At 38.1% G+C, this 22419-nt stretch overlaps 1 pseudogene; it reads right to left on the bottom strand.

The window, feature by feature from the left end:
- Nucleotides 1-15219: 15219 nt before the first annotated feature.
- LOC125361639 lies at nucleotides 15220-16033 on the bottom strand (annotated as a pseudogene).
- Nucleotides 16034-22419: the final 6386 nt, after the last annotated feature.

Genomic DNA, 22419 nt, shown 5'->3' with positions numbered 1-22419 from the left:
GCAGGCCGATACATCTGCCATCTCTAACCTCTACATTCTTTCGAAATTTCTGGATCTGTCGAAGTGGCCTTCCCCATTGGTTAAAGTCAAGATCTCTTACACTGCTCCAAGGCTTTCACTTCAGGATCTATTCCAACCTCCACTTCTGGCTGAGAAAACAAACGCTAAGCTCAGATTACAACAGTGTCTGTCTAAAATGCTGTTTGTCAACAGGTAGGCAGCAATCACAAAGACACAGAGCCAGAAAGGCATAGCAGCTGCTAGGAGAGTGAATGGATTTCAAGGATGCCATATTCATGGAGAGGATGGGATATTAATTTAACGAAGAAAATGCTATATCATTACTTATCATAAGATTTCACATTCCAGCAAGGTCTCTCACAGACTTTCCCGCATCAATTCAGATCCAACCTCAAAAGGGTAATCTGAGTTGCTAGATTTTTGTAGTATCCGACAAAGTCCTTCTCCCAAATGCATGTACGGTGAGCCAAAGCACTCCTAGCTTCTACTCCCTCACAGACTTTCTACTTAGGAATATTTCCCAATAATATTAATGCACAAAAACCTCTGAGCCTTAGAGTCTACTTCCAGTGAAAAATATTCTAAAGCAGATTCTGATTCTCTTCGATTATAGTTTTCTCACAATAATTCACTCAATAGGTTTTGTAGGCCAAATATTAGCCCTCTCTAAAATGTATGCATACATTAGTACAACCACTTTGGAGCACAGTGTGGAGGTTCCTCAAAAAGTTCAACATAGACCTACCTTATGACCCAGCCATACCAGTCCTAGGCATCTATCCTGAACAACAGGCCTCAAGATATCAAAATACATCTGCACCTCCATGTTTATCGCTGCACAATTTACAATAGCCAAAAATCTGGAAACAATCCAGATGCCCCTCCACAGATGAATAAATCCAAAAAATATGGTACCTATACACAATGGAATACTACATAGCGATTAGGAATGGTGAAATATTGGTATTTGCAAGGAAATGGTCAGAACTCGAACAATTAATGTTGAGCAAGACAAGCCCAGAACACAGAAAACAAAGGGGCATGATGTCCCTGATATATAACTGTTAAGATGGGGAGACGGAGAGACAGTAGAGACCAGGTCTGTGAAACCAAAAACCTCTTGTCAAATGGTATTTCCCACAGGATTGGGTCAGAGACCCAACATTATGTAACTAAAACCAAACAACTACTCAACATATAAAGGTCAAAAATAGACCTCTCAGTGGAATACAATAGCTCAAAAGCTATGTATGTATGTTCATATAAGACAAGGATAAGCAAACTCTATTGTTGACATTACATTTAAAGTCCTTGGTGAATTTCCTTTGCCGTAGGCCACGTGGCTACTGCATATGTTTTTGCTACACTGTGTATTGTATATATGTCTACCTGATCTAGGGAAGGGAAAGAAAAACAGGGTGTAAGATATCACAAGAAATATACACAGTGCCCTATTATGTAACTGTACCCCTTTTGCATAACACCATGTCAAATTTTTTTTAATTAATAAATAAAAAATGAAAAAAATGTATGTGTAGTGAATATGCTCTTTTAAAAGGCAAAAGAACTCAGAGATAGAAAGATTATCTTGATTGGTTTGGTGTGCCCAATGTAAAAACACTGGTCCTTGTCACAGAGAGCCTAAAATACTTAAATGTTAAAAACCTTAGATAGACCCAGGCATCCTTTGGATATGACTTGGAACCCAAGCAGCACTTGGATTCCAAATAGACAAGTAAAAATAATTCTCTCCCAAAGTCTACAAGACTCTACAGAATACAGAACTCTATACAACTACAGAAGAAACTTATTTTTATATGTAATGTAATATATTATCATAGCAATAGGAAACTACTATAACATGGTAACAGTTTGGCCTTTGCATTGTAGTTCGCTTTCACATTTATTAAATTCAAAGTAATCAGGTAAGGTCAGATTAAATATCTATTATTACAAACTGGGGGTATCCTTACTCAATTTATGAAGTACTAAAAAGACAAAAAAAATCTCGGATTATGCAATTCCTCTTTTTATAACTTAAAGATTACTAAATATCTCAAAGTGCGGCAAACTATGTTTAAAAATGTATGACCTTTGAGATATTCTTCTGTCACGCATATTTGGACAACAACGAATGACAGAGCAGAAAGATAGTTTGCTTTCTTTTAAAAGGCAAACCCTGGATGAAAAGACAGACAAAGCTCTGCTCAATTGAGCACAGGGGTGTGTGTGTGTGTGTGTGTGTGTGTATCTCCTGACCTCTATGGGTTCATACCTATAATGGAAGCTATATGGAAGGCTCAAATTGAGAGGATCAGAGATCAAAGTTAGCTAAAGCTGAAAAGTTCTCGACACCCATTCCTAACAAAGATCTGTGTAAGGTGGTACATGCCTGCTATTCTAGCTAGGATGGGAAACCTCAAGTAGGCAAATGACCTTGCTGGCACATTCCTGGAAGGAAGGATGACTCTGTGTAAAACAATAAACAAATAGTGTAAGAAAATTAGTAAGTGTGGGAAGTGTGGTTCAGTGGGTAGAGCACTTGCCTAGCAAGTGTCAGGCCCTGAGTTCCAACCCCAGAGTTTTACAAACAGTGATGGTGATAAGTGAAAATAAGTTTACCTATTGTACTTTGAGTATTTACTAACTCCTATAAGCCATAGGAGTCCCGTTGGACGCCTTACCTTACTTTGAATGCTAATTTCTGTTACTAGGGCTTCTTGTAATGTGTCCATTCCTGCCTTGAGAGGAGGGAGCCATTTGACTGGTAGGTGAAGAAAAAGGACTTCTTTTGTCTTAAGAGAAAATGAAGAGTTGACTCATAGAAAATGGCCCTGAGATCCATCTGGTGGGTTGGTTGTTTTTCTTGAACCCGGTGGCTCCAGCTCTCATTTAGCTTTTTTGCTTATGGCTGGGACATGATGACGTGATCCTCACCTCCACTTCCAGGATTCTGGTGATTAACGGGGCAGCGAGTGTGTGGGGGGGGGGGGGGCGGGGGGAGTCTCATGGACTCTGGCTGGTTTCCAACCTTGATTCTCAGATTTTAGCTGTCTGAGTAGTTCACATTACAGGCAGGAGCTACTGGGCCTGGCTAGGGCGATCGTCTATTTTGATGCTGTGTAGGGTTTCCCCCGTCATCCTACATCTATTGAGTTTGAAATACTGAATTCAGATTCATTTCTGCCTCGGTGTGCATGACTGTGCTTTCACCTGCACACTTTCTGTGCCACTCTCTTGTTACTCCCATTGAGTGAAGGGCAACTTCATAAAAATATTGTTCTCTGATGAGTGTGGCTGTCAGTCTCAGATATGCATATTTGAATTCTTCCTTTTCTTGATTGCTACTACTCATTAACGTCTATTTTGCTTTTTAAAAGATCACAGATAAATACAATTTGCTTCTAGCTACACATCTCTTTGATTATATTCACCACTCTATTTTACTTTAAAAAATGAATTTTAATTATGTATTCTCCAGTTTTAAACCCATGTAACATTCAAACGATGCCAACTTTCTTCAAGTATTATATTAATAATTCAAGAATACTTTTATTGTTAAAATCCGTCTTTCTCAATAATAGTCTCCCTCATGCACCTTTACCTTATTTTGAAATCTTCTCAGCTCAGCACCATTGGCTCACACCTATAACTCTAACTACTAAGGGGATTGAGGATAGTGGTTCAAAGCCAGCTGGGGCAAGAAAGTCTATGTGGCTCTTCCTCCTGTTAGCCACCAAAAAGCTGGAAGTAGAGCTGTGGCTCAAGTGGTAGAGCACTGACTGAAAACCAAAAGCTCAGGCACAGCACATAGGCCTTCAGTTCAAGACTCCAGGAACGGCACAAAAACAAACTGTCAAGAGCCCCATCCATGAGTCATTTTCTTTAATTCAAGCAAAAATTCCATGTGCTCTCTACATGTGACATTGGAATTCTACTGATTTTAAATGAATATTTAAATAAAAGGGATTTGGTATATTTAAGCCAAGGTGTGCTTGGATCTGATCATTCCTGTAGGATTTTTTTCTAAGAAAGATTCATTTCTAATAAAAATTTCTCACTGGAAGAGTGAGAGGAGTCTTGACATAAAAAAAACAATGGGTAAAGTAAGAAAGTGAGAAGTGAAGAGATGTTCTCGAGGAAAGTAAAAGTGATCTTTTGAATCAGATGTCTTGGTTTTCACGAAACAATCAGATTTCAAAGGTGCATTTCTTTCTGTCCCAAAGCAATTATACAGAATATTGCTTATGGTAACTGACGCAGCACTCCGAGTAAGGACAAGAATGTCATGTGGTGTCTACCAAGCCTTTGCTGTAATCTCAATTCCGAGGAATTGGTGAAGTATCCGTGTTGACATTTTATTCTGTGGAAGTTGTTGGTACTTGGAGCTAAGGGGCAGACTTACTGCCCAACCCAAACTCACTCCATTATGACAAAGGTCTCTTTTGCCTTTTGTTTTGTTTTGTTTTTTTGGAGGAGGAGGTGATGGAGGGAAGAGTGCACTGTCATTTGAATTATGGGTCTTGTACTCTTATCATTTAAACTGCACACCTAACCAGCTGTGATTCAGTATGATTCAGGTAGGGGCTTGTAATATTCTCCCCTTCCCAACTCCTCCAACAAGCCAGGAGTCTCATCTTCTTACTTAAACCTCCTGCATGGCTAGGATGACATATACATGCCACCATTCCCAGGTTTTGAGGTTAAGATGGGGTCTTTATATCTTTTTACCCAGGCCGGCCTGGAACCACCATGTTCCTGGTTGCTGCCTGCTGAGAACTCTGTGTAACAGGCATGACTCTCCCCTCCCTGTCTGTCCCTGCCTTCTTGTAGGCTTTTCATTTCAATCCCCTAATGTGTGCTGCCAATCTGACGTTTTGTTCCCCACCCCCCTTTGGGGACTTGAATTCAGGGCCTGAGTACTATCCCTAAGCTTTTTCACTCAAGGTTAGCACTCAAGGACTATGAATCACAGAGCCACTTCCAGTTTTCTGGTATTTAGTTGGAGAAAAGAGTCTCATGGACTTTCCTGCCTAGGCTGGCTTTGAACTTCCATCTTCCGATTTCAGCTTCCTGTGTAGCTAGGAAGATAGGTGTGAGCCACTGGTGGCAGGCACTTTTTTCTATTTCTGTTTAAGAATACAGTCGGATAGAAATATTAAAAACCTGAAAAACAGAAGCAGATATACAAGAAGCTTTGTTATTGCAGTAAAAACATATTTTTTCTTTTCTTGCCTTTACCTTTGAAGTTATCAAAACGTTGTACAGCAAAATATTAAATTTATAATCGTGAACTCAGTTACAATATTAAAAATTAGTTTATAAACCGATTCCCCTTCCATGCTCACTTGCCAGTTGCTATTACTGTTAGCTTTGAGATGCCCTTTCTTGGTAGCTGTGGATAAATTGAGCATCAATACAGGACAAAGCTTGAGCCTATTGAGGGATTGTTTCAAATCTTGTTTTATTTATAGCAAGTACAGTTTTAGCTCATTGGAAAAAAAATCACAGGTTTTAGAGTCATGTAGACAAAGCAGCTAGAATTACTGCTATCAAACAGAGTAAAGCTTAGCTAGGCAGAGAGTGAGGTTCAGGATGAGCAGCACGGACAGCTTCACCTCATGGAGCTTTATTTCATGATTTCCCTTCCCAAGGCCATCTTATCTGCTTGATGTCAGGCCCATGCTAGTCTCTGTATGCAGTGATTTTGGCCTTAGATATAACACAAAATTCTTGTTGAAGAGATAAAATACATACATAAGTGTATATGGGGTTTGTTACTAGTTTGCTTATCTTGTGGCAGGGTGAATTGGGGCATAATTTGCAACAATGACTTTGATAATAGATGATAAGGCATCAGGCATTGGTTGCAATTACGGAACATCAACGTAAAGAAATAATGTTTTGGGTGGAGTAGTAGTTCGTAGCTATTTGCTCTGTTTTATGTAGGATGTGGCCTCGAATATGGAGTCTGACCTTATAGTAAAAACATAAGCAAGCTCATTCTGTGGTTGGCTACAAATGTAGTATGAGCCTTAATGTTTCTATTGTTCCAAAACTTAATTCATCCTTTTAAAAATATTTTAAAAGGAGGGAGGGGGTAGCAATGTTCTACAAGAAATGTACTCATTAACTTAGGTATGGGACTGTAACCCTTCTGTGTATCACCTTGACAATAAAACTAAATTAAAAAATTTAAAAAAAAACTACAAAGAATGAAGAAATAAAAGTCACTGGCTTGTTAGATTAAAGCAGAATGGAAAAAAAGATACAAAAGCCAAGATTATGAATTTATAGGCAAAACCACTTTATTTATTTTCATAATGGTTGGGGATCCCTGTTGGTAAAAATAAATCATGGCCAGGTTTCATACCTGCCTAGAATGTATGCTAAGTTTATTTTTTATATGTGATGTGAATGCACTGTTTGTATACTCTAAGATGGCTCATATTTTGAGGATGTAATTGTATTTAATATATGCATGAAATTATCACTTGCTTCCTATATGATGGATATTTCCTATAAGTACAGTCTAAGATCAAAGAAGACCTTGGAAATCATATAGTTCATTCTCATTAATGGCTTTCCAAATTGAATTCAAGACAGATGAATTACATTGCCCAGTCTCACAATCTGATTTAATGTGTTTAACCAAAAATTAATTTTTAAAACTCATTAAAGTGCTGTTCAAATCTTACTAGAGAAACATAAAATAAGAACACTACAAAGGCCTGGCCTCAAGGTATTCTTGTTAATTGTTCTTACTAGAATTAAAGAATGATTGATAAAATCAAACATACGTTAAGAAACAAAAAGATGGAGTAACTCAGTAGCGGTTCATAGGGTTTTAAGATTGGAAAAGTTGATTGAAATAGGGTTTTTGATCTCTCCTCTGGTAGGGCATACTGCCTCTCAAGCCTTATTGTGCCTGTGGGTCTCTGGGTTTCTATTCTAATTGCAGTTTCTGAACCTGTGCATCCAGGAAGAGGCCCAAGCTTTAGTTTCTAACAAGCTTCAAGCTAGTAGTGTTGCTGGGTTGCACACATACTGGGTAGCAGAATTAGCTGGCTTTGGCTTCAGGTGAGTTATGTGTGTTTGTCTAGTACTTTTTGTATGAGCTGCTCAGTGGAAAATTTGATTCCTTTTTTTGACAACATTTGAATGATCTACATTTCATACACTGAGAAGCTTTGTGAAGCAAGTCATATAAAGTAATATTTAAAGCACAGATCTTAAAACTCTCTACTTCCTTGTGTTTTACCCACAAGACCAAATTACTTCTCAATTTCATGCTGTGTGAATAATAACCCAAAGCCATAAATTTTCTTTAAGTCTGTGGCTACATTTTGCTTAAAATTCTCTTGGCGTGGCCCATGTCTTCATCTTTGTATCTCACTCATTTCTTCAACATACACAGGCTTATAACTACATTTGCAAGCCTCATTTAATATTCATTAAGAGCATAATAATTGATGTTAATTCTTATTTGCCAGGAATTAAGATCAATGTGGAAGTAGTTGCACTAGCATTTCACATATAATTTGCCTTTAAAATATTTAATGTCCTTTTGGAAGAAACATGAAAAAGTATGAAAGAATAGTTAATAAATATATTATGGACTATAGCGTGCAAAATGTATTGGACACTGAATTAAAAGTTTTATTCAGGCAAATACTGAATTTAGACAGTTGCAAAATATAGGATTTAACTAAGTTAACTAAATATTTTTGAGTCTTGGTTTCATTATAGGCTAAAAGAATGTAGTAGTAACAGCATTATGGAATCACTGTAGATACAATTTACAATGCATCTACATGGACACCTTGTTTGAAAAGAAGTATCAAGGCGAAGGTATTCCTGAACTTAAGCGCACAGTTGCTGAGTTTGTAATCTTGGTTCTAGTAACTTCCTATTTTACTGTGGCCCAAAATAAGTTTCCTCATTAAAAGAAAAAGTATAGAGACATTAAAAAATATATCAGCAATAGTGCTAGTGTGTGGATATATGTATGTGTTTGTGGGTATGTGTGTGAGAGAGAAGAGGAGAGAGAGGGGAAGGGAGAGAAAGAGAGAAGGAGGGTTATTAAAAGAGAGAAGTGGAGAGAGAATTATATCTGGTATATAATAATTACTACATCAGAGTTTGGTATTGTGTTCATCATGTAGAAAGTCATGCTATATTTTTGTAATAGCTATGATTAATTAAAGACAAGACTTATTTGGAGAAGAATATGAGGAGGATGAACTCTAGTTAATCTAAAAACCTGCAGAAATATGAATGGCTTCCTTTGAATCACCACCAAAATATTCAGTCTACAAGAATGTATTTATTTAAAGGCACTACTAGACACACTTCTGGCCTCTTAAGATGTGAGGATAAATAAGATCCGCTAGTATAGAAAAAGCATGAAAATCGAAGAAAGCAGAGGCTGTCAGTGCTTGTCAGCATTGGCAATGACGATGTTCAATAAAGAAAAGGACACAGAGATGAGTGGTCACTGCAAATAGAAAGTTCATCTCATATTTGAATTTAACAACTGTTTGCAAAGTACCCACTACGAATGAGGTGCTATGATACTTCGCTCTGAGTAATATAAAAAAAGTGACAGAAATCTTTCTTTTCACATAGAACGTGTGGCATGGGAAATCATTTTATGGCCAAGGTACAGTTAGATATTTATAACTCCATTCAAGGACCTAGATTTACTGTGTTTCACTTTGGAAACAAAAAGGCACTTAGATTTATCAGATTGGTAGTCCAGCCTGTATTTGGTGGTGCGGAACCAAAGGACATTTCAGCCTTCATATTTTCTACTGGTTGACCATCCTCCCACCCCCTAGAAGGATATACAGTAAACACTGGGTCTTGAATGATGAGGAAAGTCCTGATTAATATACAAATGTTGGCGGTTGTGTTATATTATTACTGGTGTTGTCACTCATTATTATTATTGGAACAGTCTCAGTGGCTCCCTGTAAAACAATACAGAGCTGAAAGTAGACAACAGATTCACTGCCCAAATAATCTCTCCAAATGTCTCTTGCCAAATTATCTTGCCAAATTTCTCACCACACCGTTGTCAGAAAGCCAAAGAGGAAGGGATGGAACGCTTAACTTTTCCTGGGTCACTGAAGACTTTGACTTATCTTGCATTGTAACTCATTTCTGCCAACCATGTGCAAGAAGAAAAGCAAAAGTGAAATCCTTTATGTTTTGAGATTTAAATAGGAAAAAATATTCTCCACCATGAAAATTTATCTTAATGCTGCCTGGGAATATGGGAGGTGTCTTTTGCATGCTCCAAAATGGTGGGACTGAAGTGCTATTGTTGATTTAGGAATGCAAGGCATCAGAATACGTTGGGAAAGTTTGAGTTCAGCCTAACTGGAATTTGGCTACCCAACCATACACATCTGTGGCCTCCTGCCAACTTCTTTCTTCTCAGTGCTTGGAGCAGGCCCTAGACCAGGCCTCCTGCTGGATATTGAAGAGGTTCCTGCTGTGTTTTCCCACTAAGTCATCAAGAGAGATTTTGATTGATACTACATATGCATTAGGGAAAAGTGCCGTGGCAGCGTGGAACTTAATTTATCCTCTGATTTTGGACCAAACACCGTGATTCACCAGGTTTCTTTCCTTTTTTTTTTTTTTTTCCAATGAGAACTGATTAGAATGGTCCTTAAGACTAGAGAGCTATATTGTAGGTCAACCTGAGTTTTGGAAAAGTAAGAAGGCACAGAGTCCTTAAGAGAAAGTTACAGAATCCTACCTCTGCCAGCATCTGAAATTTGATGGAAAACTGGGATTTGAGAGGAGTAAATCGATGTCGGAGCCTGGATCTGCCACTTCCTCATTTTGAAAGCATACTGTCCACCTCGCTAAGGTTCGTTTTTCTCATGCCATATCTCTCAGAAATAGTTCTGGTAGAAGAAAATATTAAGGTGTTGATAGAGGCGAGGATTCGGTCCCTGGCTGTTATTTCTCAGGGTGTTCCCTCTGTTTCTAGAAATGCATGCAGTTACTTTAGTTGTTCATTTTCCATCACCCCCAAATAAAATAGCTATTTATATCCCTGCAACAGAAATGTCAGTCTGGCTCAAGTGGTAGAGTGCTAGCCTTGAACATAGTGAGGCTCAGGAACAGAGTTCAAGGCCCAGGGAGAAGGAGGAGGAGGAGGAGGAGGAGAAGGAGGTGGAGGGGGAAGGGGAGGGGAAAGGGGAGGGGGAGGGGAGGGGGAGGGGGAGGAGGAGGAGGAGGGGGAGGAGGAGGGGGAGGAGGAGGGGGAGGAGGAGGGGGAGGAGGAGGGGGAGGAGGAGGAGGAGGAGGAGGGGGAGGAGAAGGAGGAGGAGGAGGAGGAGGAGGAGGAGGAGGAGGAGGGTTTGTTTAGCCATTCATTTCACTAATAATCCTTTGACTAGGCACCAAGTAAGTTTTTAATGTTACATCTATGTAGGCAAATATATCTGGCTTTTTTCTTTACAACCTAATTATCAAGGAAAGATAAAAATAAATAGGTACACAATAGAGCCAGCTAGAGTTGCAGTAGTTAAGTTTTCAATAATTAGTCTTTAAACATTTTGTTGTATACCAATTAAAGAAAGAATAGGATACAAGGAAAACGCCTGGGGAATAATTGACCAGAGTTAACGTGAATAAGAATGTTCTCCTGAACAGTTTGTGATTCAGTTAAGACTTGAAGTCTGTGAGGGACAAATCACTATTTCAGGCAAATGGAAAAGCAAAGCATAGAGAAAATAAAAGGTTGATAGTCAAGGCACAGAACTGAAAGAAACCTACTGTTATATGAATAGCAGTGAAGGTCGAAGATGAGGTTGGAAATACTAGCCAGACATAGAAGGGTTATAAATAGGGGAATGGCATGTTTCTCTTGGTATTTACTAGGGGTGGCAAAGTCTGTGTCAGAGCTGTTTGGAACATTCAGGAAGCATGTTAGAAGCCATTTGTAGTAACTTAGGGCAGCATTAATGTAGTTAGGCCCAAGAGAGTAATAGTAAAGTTGTCACAGAGTAGATGGATTTTGAAAGCCTTCTAGAATATACTCCAGACTATTTAATAAAATTTGATGATGGATAGAGGCTGAAGAAGAAGAAGATAGTTCCAAGAGGTGTTCAGATCCTCTGGCCTGGGTACATAGTACCCTTGTGAATGACCCAGAGAGATGAAAAGTATTCAGACAGTGACAGTATGAGTTGAGTTACACAATCTGCCCAAACACTATGCCTGGCAGATCTATTCCAAGCAGCACCAAGGCAGGGGCCTTTTACCTCATCAGCTCTATCTCCTGTGCAGTTGTCTGCCAGAGATTAGAAGATGTGTCTTTCCAACCTTCCCCCATCACCTCAACATGAATTTCAAAGAGAAACTGTCCCTATCCTGCCAGCCCTCACCAGCTTGCTTTCTTCCCCAGGCAATCATGAGGCTAATCATGACTAACACAGCTCAGCCAGACTTTCTGCCAATTCCTGACTCAGCTGCTACTTTTCTTGAAATAAGTCTACATTTTCCCTACAGAGGAACCAAAATGTTTCCAGAAATAAAAGTTATATAATACCCCTTGGAGAGCTTCGAAGTCCTTAGTAGTGCTGAGAGATCTAGTAATATCAGGATTTCATTAGAAAATGCCACTACATGAAAGTTAAAGACTAAGTTCACAATGTCACAGTGGCTCTAGCTCCTCTCTATGTGAACAGTGGCTCTGTACAAGGTTGATCCCACTTAAATAAATAATTGGAAGCGAGTACATTTGAGACATTAAAATGGAAACAGAAGCATCAATGCAAAGATAAAACTAAGTTAAATGATGGTGTTCCAGAATCCCTACAGAACTGGAAAATACTTGACAAGGCTTTAAGAGACCATAATTTGCTACCTTCTCTAAGGCAGAGTAGTTGTCCCATGACTAATAACACAGATTTGTTCTCTGCTTAGAAACTGGCAGAACAGATTTGTTGGAAGGAGTGAATAGTGTAGCCAGGCTTGTACTGGCTCATTTGTGACATCACAAGTTTGTTTTGCGCCTGAAATATAAAGTCAATATAACTATTTTTCAGACACTTACAGTGGTATTGCTCAGGTCTCCAAATAATCATTCTTATCATTTGTCTAAATGTTGCCCGAAAGCTTTAAGTGTTTGAATTCTTTCTATAATATCCAGAACTCTTCGCTAAGAGTCAGGCTTTTACATTGGAAATCAAATGCTAGAAAAATCAAATTACTTCAAATTTCTCGAATTTCCTTTTATTTTCTGTTACCAGAACTTAAAACCAAGGAGCCTGACACTCTTTCTACTTGCTTACTCATGACCGGTGCCCTAAAACTTGAGACATGCCCACTGCCTGATTTTTTGCTGGTTAATTTTAGTGGGACTTTGGTTGGCTTTTCGGCCTGGGCTGGCTTGAAACCAGGGTCCTTTAGGGTACCAGCTTCTCAAGTAGCTAGAATTATAGCACGAACCACCCACACCGAGTTTCTTGTCAGTTCAACTTTTCAGTTGCTTTCTTATGCTACAAAAGGCATGCATGAAGGAAGTCAGGAAGATAAACAAAAACAATGAAAGACAGAGTTACGCACGCTTTTGAACTCTAACCATACACAAGACAGATGATTGGCACAAGGCACTGGTGGCTCACGCTGGTAATCTTAGCAAGATAGGAGTCTGAGATCTGAAGGATGATTGTTTGAAGCCAGCCCAGGCAGAAAATTCCACTAGAGTCCATCTCCAAAATAACTAGTGAAATCAGAGCTGGAGACATAGCTCAGATTGCAGAGCATCAGAAAAGCAATCAAGCTCTTCCAGCTCAACTCCAGTACCATAAAAAAAGGAAGAAAGAAAGAGCTATGCATTAGATGAGTTTTATGCATTATCCGATGTTCATTTTTATTTTCCACAAATAAGTGTGTGATACATTTTCCCCACCTCTATCCTTCCCTCCCATCCCCTGGGATAATGAAGAACTGTGTGCCAATGAAGCCATTTCCATGCCCCCCAGTTCCTGAGCAGAAGCCTAAGAATTTGAGTACAGTTCTTTCTGTCTTCAGATAAGATGTTCTTTCTGATAGTGAGAAATATGAGAATTGAAGCAAGGACACTTTTTTTCTTTTTGCATTTCAATCATTTTATTGAAAGGTACCAAGCAGTAGTTGGTCAGGCTGCATCTGCCAACTCAAAAGTTAATATTGATGTTTTTAAAATGTTGAAATGAATCAGGACTTAGGGGAAACTGAAAGGCTACCCATAAAGCACGGTCTACAAAAGACAGGGAAAATATATTCTGTGGGGCTTTGGTTTGTTTCTTCAGCACTCATTTATCCGTAACAGGTCAGAATTGCTAACCACCATTTTGGAGCGACTCGGGCTATGCAAGTACTGTCTGTAACACTTTCTATGTCTACTTACATCGACCTGCCAAAGGGAACAATACTCACTACTACTTCTGCCATCTTGTGATTATGCGGGTGATGATCTTTCCTAAGACACAGAGGGGTGTTTGTGAAAATACCATCTCTTCTTTTAAAAGCAAAATTCTGCATTAGAAGCAATTGAAGTTTTATAAAAAAATCAGTCTGTTATAAAAACTGGAGTGGGTTATTTAGTTTTGTTAGCTATTTTAGTGGAGGTAAAAGTTTTCAGAGTAACACTTGAGTTTTGAGTTACTACCACAATGGGCATGAGTGGGACTAGAGTTAAGTCAGTAGATTATAAAAATTCACCATGGATTTAAACACCACTTGTGTTTTAGGAGAAATGTTAAAGATGATATACCAAACTTCCCAGGTCTTTTATTTTACTTTATATAAAATGCCTGTAAATTCAAATGTGCCTCATATTTAGCAGTAAAATCCCTTTCATCGAATTACCTGCTACCTGTGTTGAGTTCAAGAAGCCATTTACTGCCTAGAATATTAACTCTGAAGTCTTAAAGTACATTTGTGAAATGTTGGTTTTAATGGAAACTTCATAATTTACAATGTCAATGTTTACATTAAGTGTTTACCTTTGTTAATACCATTTACAAACAATAGATCCAATACTGAAACTTAGAGCAAAGAAATGAAGAGTCACAGTTTATCTTCCTAGGTTTGTTATTATTTCCCCTTGATACCTTTAGCCTTGAATGCTTTCCGGATGAATTCAAATCTGAGCACAGTCGTACTAAGCGTTCATTAGCCAGTTTGGCCAGGTCTGCGTTACAGTGCTAACCTATAGTTGTGGTGTTGTAACGTTTCAAAGCTTACATCCATTATAACTTGGGATCCATACTTAGGGTCGTGGAGGAAGGTTCCAAAGGGTTTTATTTTTTTCTTCAATAACACAAATTTAAGTCAACAAAAATCCCAATTGCATTGAAGTCTGCCTAAGTATCAACTAGCTTCTAAAAGTAATAGTTCCTATCTAAGATTCATAACTATATGTAGATTTGTTAAATGTTAAGATTTACTTTTGAGCACAAAATGATAACTGGGTTAGGAAATTTGGAGGGCTAATGCGTGGAGAATGTGACCAAACCTACCTTTTTTTAAAGCATATCATTACACATAAAATACAGGGTGAAGAAAGATAAGCACTGCCCATAGCCTCATTTCTCACCAAGGTTGAAACGCTAGGGCTTGTGTGCCAATACCACCCGAGTCTCTCTACACAGCGCAGAGTTTTGGTCCCGCTTCTCAACTCTGGCTTATGTTACTTTGAGTTATATTTGGGGTTTATCTACAGCAAGATAGGCAATACAAATCACTACTTCCATGCTAACTTACAAACTCAGACTACCAAGGAGGCCACAGTTTCCTACACTGGTGATTGAAATGATGCCCATTGTCAAAGGGGAGGTAATGAATTAAACTGATTACAGGAATTAATTCAAGGAATGCAGGTGGTTCTGCTGCATACAAAAATCAATGCTTTCCAGTATTACTGACTAGATTAGTAAGGTTATTTCCAATTCCATTTGGCTTATTTTGAAGATCATATTGCAATTCTTCAATGGGAGAAGAAAATACTACCACTGGAAACGTTTTTTTTTTTATTTTTTATTTTTTTATTCTACACAGAGGGCCAAATTTGCCCATTTAAAAGAAACCTTTTGGGGATGGTTGGGAGGTGACTTATTCTACAGTAACTGTACTGTACTTCAGCTGTTGAGTGTCTGCCTGGAAACAATCCCCTTCAACATTTGAATGTACAGTTTGGAACACTTGCTGCATGACTATTCAGTTAAACACTTGGATAGCAGTTCTTGCCAGAAGATCAAATCCTGACCACTTCACTTGGAATGTTTCTGAAGACATTCAATGCCTTCTGTTCTGCAGTCTTCTGGGCCTGGACCTCCAGGGCCACGACAGCAAGGCCAACAACGAAGGCTTCGCTTTAGAAAATATGATCCTGCAGTGATATGCCTTCAATTGAGCTCCTAGTCTTTCAAAATTAAGGCTCCATCTCCTTTCAGATGGCACATTCTCCTGGATGAGGGAAGCAGAGAGTTGCAGAAACTGAAAGGCCAGTGGCCTCTTGGACTTTCCAACACACCTTCTCCAAGACAATCTTCTCCATCCTCCTCAAGTCTGAAACTGTAAACCTGTACTGACTGATTCAGCGGATCAAGTTAGTTGCCAAAGGGACACTCCTCTCCTCTTCTTCTGACTTCAGAGCCATGTAAAAGCAGCTCAGTCCAACACACCCAAGGTGCTTGGGCTGCACCTTCATTTTAGACAGCAATCTGTCCAGTAAATTCACAGCCAGAGAAAAGGTCTCTGCGTCAAAGCCCAAGGACTGGGTCAGGCTCAGAAATCTTTGACCTCAAAGTCCCTGAGGCTCACAGTCATCCTGAGACCACTGTCATGGGCAGACGCGATCAGTCTCAAGCCCCAGACCTTTGGCTGACATCTCCACTCCTGATCCAGGAGGATGTTCAGCGAGTGTAGAAGATTCTGGATGTCAGGTGTTGTTGGTACCTCTATCATCTCAGCAGCGCCAGCGGCTGCCAGGCGGTCCCTGCCTTCCCTGGCCCGCTTTCAACTCCCCACCCCCCAAACCAGACACTAGAGGCCTACAAGAGGAGGGAACCCACGGGCCTGGGCGGGGAGGCCCGGGAGGGCGAGCTGAGCCTCCCCTTAGCCTCTGAGACAAACCTGTCTTCCACTGGGTCCACGGAGAGCCCCAAGGACACCTTTTAAAAGAACATTTCTAACAGCACTACTGGAGTTATGTATCACCTTCTACACCACCTTCCTAGCAAGCACTAGGCCATGAGTATGCATGTGTGTATACACACACACACACACACACACACACACACACACACACACACACATAATAAAAGGAAATGAACTATTTTCTTTTTCTGGTTTAGATGGGTATGTGTCGGTGTTCGGGGGTATATTCTTGTCTACTGCATTATAAACTTAATCACAATCCCCCGTCTGTACAGGGATAGTATTTGCAAGCGGAGCCTTGGGAATCAGTTATGGTTAGAGAAGTCCCAGACAGCATGAATCCATGTGGCATTAATGGCTTTCCTTATAAAGGAGGAAGAGCATCAACGTCATTCTCTCCTGCTCACTTGTCGTGCAATTCCCTTTGTCATGTTAGGACACAACACCAAGGCCTACTCCTACACTGGCAACACTCCCTTGGAATTCCAACACTCAGAGTCGAAGAAAGCAACTGCTATTCTTCCTAAACTACCAAGCCTGAGCATAGACTGAGACACAGCATTAGCTAAAACAGAGCCCCAATAATGACACCTATGATCGTATAAATTCTTCATTTTAAGGAGAACTCATACTGCTGATGCATTTTAAGCACAGAATTTACTGAGTAATATTGGTTTGAAGGGGAGTGAGAGGGATCCTGGGACTTGAATTCCAGCCCTGAGTTCTGTCCCTGAGCTTAGTTAATGTAAACTAAGGGCCTCAATGGCTATCTTCGAAATAGCATCCTCCGATCTCAGCCTCTGAGTATCTAGGATCACAGATGTGAGCCACCTGTGTGCCCAAATCACACTGAGAATTTTTTAAAGTCATTGTATTTTATTCACTCACTTGTTTGTGTTCTTTTTTAAAATTTGTATTTTCAATGGAAGAATACGTCATCTCCTTATAAAATAGCTCTTGAAAAATACAAGGAGTTCAGATACTACACAACAAAGCAAATTCTAGTCACAAGACACGTTGTCCACCACGGGAAAGCAACTGTTTGAAAGTGGAGTTATGAAAAACTAGAATTAAACAGCCAATACAGACATTTCACCAGTGGGTCGTGCCTATGATGAAAGATACAAGAGGCTGAGATCTGATGATCACAGCTCGAAGTCATCAGAGGCAGCAAAGTCCACGAGATTCTTCTCTCTAATTAACAACCAAAATGCAAGAAATGGAGCTATGACTTAATTGGTAGAGCACCAGCCTTGAGCCCAAAAACTCAGGACAGCACACAGGCAATTAATCCAAGCTGTGGGATTTGAGAACACAGCCATCATATGGAAAGGTTCCAAGTTTCTAGCCTGGTGGAACTTGAATATACTTACATGAACTGTTTAATAAATAGATATTTTTTTCTCGCCAATGTATAAACAAGATGAGAAGACCAAATCTGTGATATTCTGTTTGAAGCTGTACAAACCCAGATACCTTTATATTTTTCTCTAGCTGACCACATTTTTACTTAGATGTTGTGAGAATGGTCAAGGTGACTTCACAGAGCAAACGTGTGAGATGGAGAAATAGCCTTATATTGGCCAATATAATGTCATGGTGTAAAGAAAGCCTCCATTAATGCATAGTCTATGGGGAAAGGACAACACTGCAATAATTTTTGAACTTCAGAACATTGCTTCCAAAATCAATGATAAGGGAAGAGATGAAGTAGTGGAAGATGAACATGAAATATACACATATAATAGAATGGCAAATAATGGAAGATTCATAAGATAGCCTCTTCAGAAAGCTCTTAGATATTTTCTATGTCCAGATTAAGAAAAATGTTTATCAATATCTGGCACCATTCATATATCAAAATTATCACTCTGTTTTTTTAACTGTGTGAAAATTAATTGTCATACCCAAAGTATGACAAAAATCAGGTACCTTGGTTATAAATGGAATCCTATATGCTCAATTCTTCCAACTGACACAAATGTTCCTAAATGATCTGCTTTTATATGCAATATCACAGCTAACAGAACAAAATATCCAAGGATAATTTCACATTAGACACTGTTATTCACTTACACAATCACCAACTACTAGCTATCTATGTGCCAGCTGAAAATAAAATTACAACCATTTTATTAAGCAAGCCAATTACATATATTTATAATGATTGCAGTGAAAATGTTCATATGAAACTATCTTTAAATATCTATATGATTTGACAAATAGGTCATATTTGTGGGGTGCTGAATGGGGATTTAAATCCATGGTTTCCACTTATTAGGCAAGTGACTGACCTTGTCTGACATTCATATAGTCCTAATACCACAAAAGAAGGGACTAGAAAGGCCTGGAGGATGTTTGCTTTAAGTGCTTCTATGGATGTCTTCATTTCTACAGAGTCATCAGTATAAATTGGCTAAATAAAGAAATACATAAATTGAAAAATGCCATGATTGACCTGCCTTGATCAATTTCCTTAAAACCCTAAAATTGTATTTAGTTTTTATTGTATTACCAGAATCTTTTTCTAAAGCACATTCTAACCGTATCTTCTCAGAAAGTGTTTAATATTTTGACTAGAGAAAATTCCTTTCATTTTTGGAGTCTTTCAAATTGAGTTACTGCTTACTTTTTATCTTTACATTATGGGTAGCAAATACCTGGGCCTCATGTAAAATTTTTACAGATAGTTTTCCCAATAGACAAAAACTATGACTGCTTCACTGGTTTGTTAATGTTCCTGACTGTAGTCTAGTCTGCTTCTCGTTCTCTATTGTCCTTTCGAAAACCTAGAGAACCTAGTATAAAATCATTACCTTTTTAGGTTTTCTTTTCCTTTTCCCTAGATTTCTCCCACATAAAATGTTCTTTCTTTGGTTGCAAAGCATTGCCCACACATTGCTATTACAACAGCTCATGCCACTGCTAATGAACAGCTGTAATGCATGTCATTTCACCCCAGTAAGCCATGAGCGTATTTGTCTTTGTCCCATTCATCTTTGTAGTTTTACAACCTAGCACAACTCTTGGACCACAGCTGATATATAAATAATGTTTGCTGAATTGCTAAATTAAATTTTGATCCATTGCATTTTTCTTAAGGCTCCCATGTGAATCTTGTCACTTGTTCTTTCCTAAATGTATAATACAACCACTGGATAGGAGTCAGTGACTCTCACAGTGTTTCAATGTTCAGATAACATTGGAATTATTTGATTATTCCAATGGAGTGACTTTCTTTGTTTCATTTTTTCCCCTTTAGATTGATTTCTAAAGCCTAGCACTCATTCTACTTGTTCACATTTTTTGGTTAACATACTATATTAACATTTTCACTAGAGGACAGGCTCCATGACTTTTCTCACTATTCAGTTTTAACTGGTGACTTCCCCTTTTTTTTTTGCTTTCAACAATCTATATGATGTATTATATTCAGTGTATGAAAGCAGACATTATCCTTTTAGAAAACTGATTGGAAAGATTAATCAACTTTCATTTGGTGTAAAGTAATCCAGGACTTGACAATGAATGATAGGCCAAGGAGAATGGGATCTTTTCATTATGGCTATAACCTCAAAGAGCTTGTTTTCCAAAGGAATTAAATCTCTTCATAAAATCCCCAATACATTATTAAATGGTGTGAAGTTCCTGCTGATTCTCAGAAGTATTTGCATACTATTTCCTGTTCCCCACTGTATCCACATGAGCCAATCTGCGATGAGGACAAAGCTATGCATCACATTGCACATTTCAGTTTATAAAGATAGATATTAAAAAGATAAAGGAATTAAGTGCTAAGAGCTCAGATTTGGGGGAACCTCACCTTTTCTGGGCTTTTCTGCTAACACGTGTACCTGAGGACTCTTCCTGAATGTGCTTTGTCATTCAGTACTGGTCACCAGGTTACTGAGATTAGGGAGTTAGTTAAAGGCATGTAAAATGTATTCATGTGAAATACAGACATGATTTGGAGATTCTCTCAAACCTAATACTTTTTTTTTAATTGAAGGTATATTAATTAAAAGAAAAAATAACTTTAATAATAGTAACCTTTTATTATCTACATAGAAAAAAATCTAAAGAATATATTCAAAATCTTCTGCAATGAGCAAGTATAATACAGATTTAAAGTCCATATAAAAATCAACAGTTTTCCTATATACTTGCAATAAAAGCTCATGTTTAAATGCTAATAAGCAGCATTATCTATAATAACGTCAGAAATAGAACAAGTGTTTAGTTGTAAATATAACTAAATATATAAAGCTTTGTATACAGAAAGCTATAAGAATGAAGATATTAGAAAATACAAAAATAAGGGGAAATGTCCTTCAAAATATGGATTGAAAGACTCAAGTCAGTACTACTTTTTGTTGTTGTTGTTAAATTTGGCTTGAAAGTATTTTATTGAGAATTTTTGCATCGATCTTCATTAAAGTTCCAATATTATACTTTATAGAAATAGAAAAAAACATCAATCTTAAAATTCATGTGAAAACAAAAAGTCTCCAAGTAGCAAAAATAATCCTGAGTAAAAACAACAACACTAGAGGTACATATCTAATTATGCAACAGAGCCATAGTAACACAAAGAGCATGGCACTAGCACAAAAACAGGGCTGAACCATGATGGAACAAAGTTAAGACATATTATGCTAACAAAATATTTTTAAAAAGTACAATAAAGTAATTAGAATGAAGAGAGAATATTTATAGCAGGTGAAATGTTCACTACTTCCAAAGTGCTCCCATTTGAGAATACAACGCCTTATAACTTGTAACTCCATTGGTTTGGAACATAAGATGCACACTTTGAATTTCCAATAGGCCCATGAAGAGAAATGCATATAGGTAGATGCGTGCAAAACAGAAAGTGTTCCTTGAGCAGTAGTTGTGTGCTTCTTTCCATTGTAGCTCATCGGGCCTATAATGCAGAATATACAATGCTAGCCAAACAGAAGTGTCTTTAAATGTGAAAAAATATTCAGTTCCCGAGTATTTTCACAGAATGGGAGACGATACACATTTAAGACAACTAAGCTTCCTTTGTTTTTTTTTTTGTTGTTTTTTTTTGTCTCAGCAAAACAAAATTTACTTCTGCAGAAAGGTGTGCCATCAACCAAAAATCTGGCCAGCAAACACACTAACAAATACTTTTTAAGGTTTATGCTTTTGTTCAGCTCTCTGTGACATGACTTCTTCCATCTCTGTTGTCTAGAAAACTTTTCTTTTCTAGACAGGATTTAGTAAAGACAAAAGAGAGGAGCTCCAGCAATCTTTTACCAATACTAATAATGTTGTGCTATATACTTTATGGAGCTTGCTTCTGTTTATAACTGACCACACCAGGCTTTTCATATTATTTTACCTACTATGTCCCACTGGCATGTTATGGATTTCCTTCTATCCTCCTTTATTTACTGTTATTGTTCACCTGTTACATGTTCCTCCCAAAACCATGTATGAAAAGCTACCATGTTGTGGCTCTATTGGAGGGATACAATTCTGTAGAGGTGAAGCACAGTGGAAGGAGGTTAAGTCATTGGGTGTGTGTCCTTTAGCAGGATATATGGATCCTTGACTCCTTTACTCCTTGGGTCCAAGATATCATGAAATGAACACAGTTCTGTTATTCTGTTATATACTGTGTGTAGGCTATGCCACAGGAAACTGAAATTTCTAAACCAAAACAAACTTTTCCTGCTCTAAGTTGTTTACTTTCAATATTTTATCATGATGATAGAAAGCTGAGTAAAACACCAATAAACTCCTTCCTTTCTTTATTACTTCCTTCTCATTTTCCTTTCTTTATTCTGTATACCAAGGATGCCCTCAGATTCAGTGTTGAGGTAAACGTTTAAGAGTTCTGTCTACCTCTTCAATATAAGTGACAGGATTAAGAGTAAAAAAAAATAAGATAGTAAAATTTAAAAAAAATAAAATATTTGCCACTGTGTGTTTACATTTAGTAAGCAGAGGTTATTATTATATTTCTAAGTTTTAGCTTATTTGCTAGATGAAGTTTGAAATAAAGATTATCTAAACATGGAATTTGGTAGTAGATGAGATATATATTTAAGTCACTTAGCAAGTTTTTAATTACATAGTAATGGCATTACACATTGTAGATTATTTTGAAAGTTCTACAAAGATAAATGAAAATATAACCAAAGTATCAGAAAGGAGCTTTAGAAAATCTGGCCATTGTGTTTATTCAAGGAAGTTGAA

Source organism: Perognathus longimembris, chromosome 13 (genome assembly GCF_023159225.1).
Source record: "Perognathus longimembris pacificus isolate PPM17 chromosome 13, ASM2315922v1, whole genome shotgun sequence".
Taxonomy (NCBI): Eukaryota; Metazoa; Chordata; class Mammalia; order Rodentia; family Heteromyidae; genus Perognathus; species Perognathus longimembris.
This window is presented reverse-complemented; position numbering and strand designations above follow the sequence as displayed.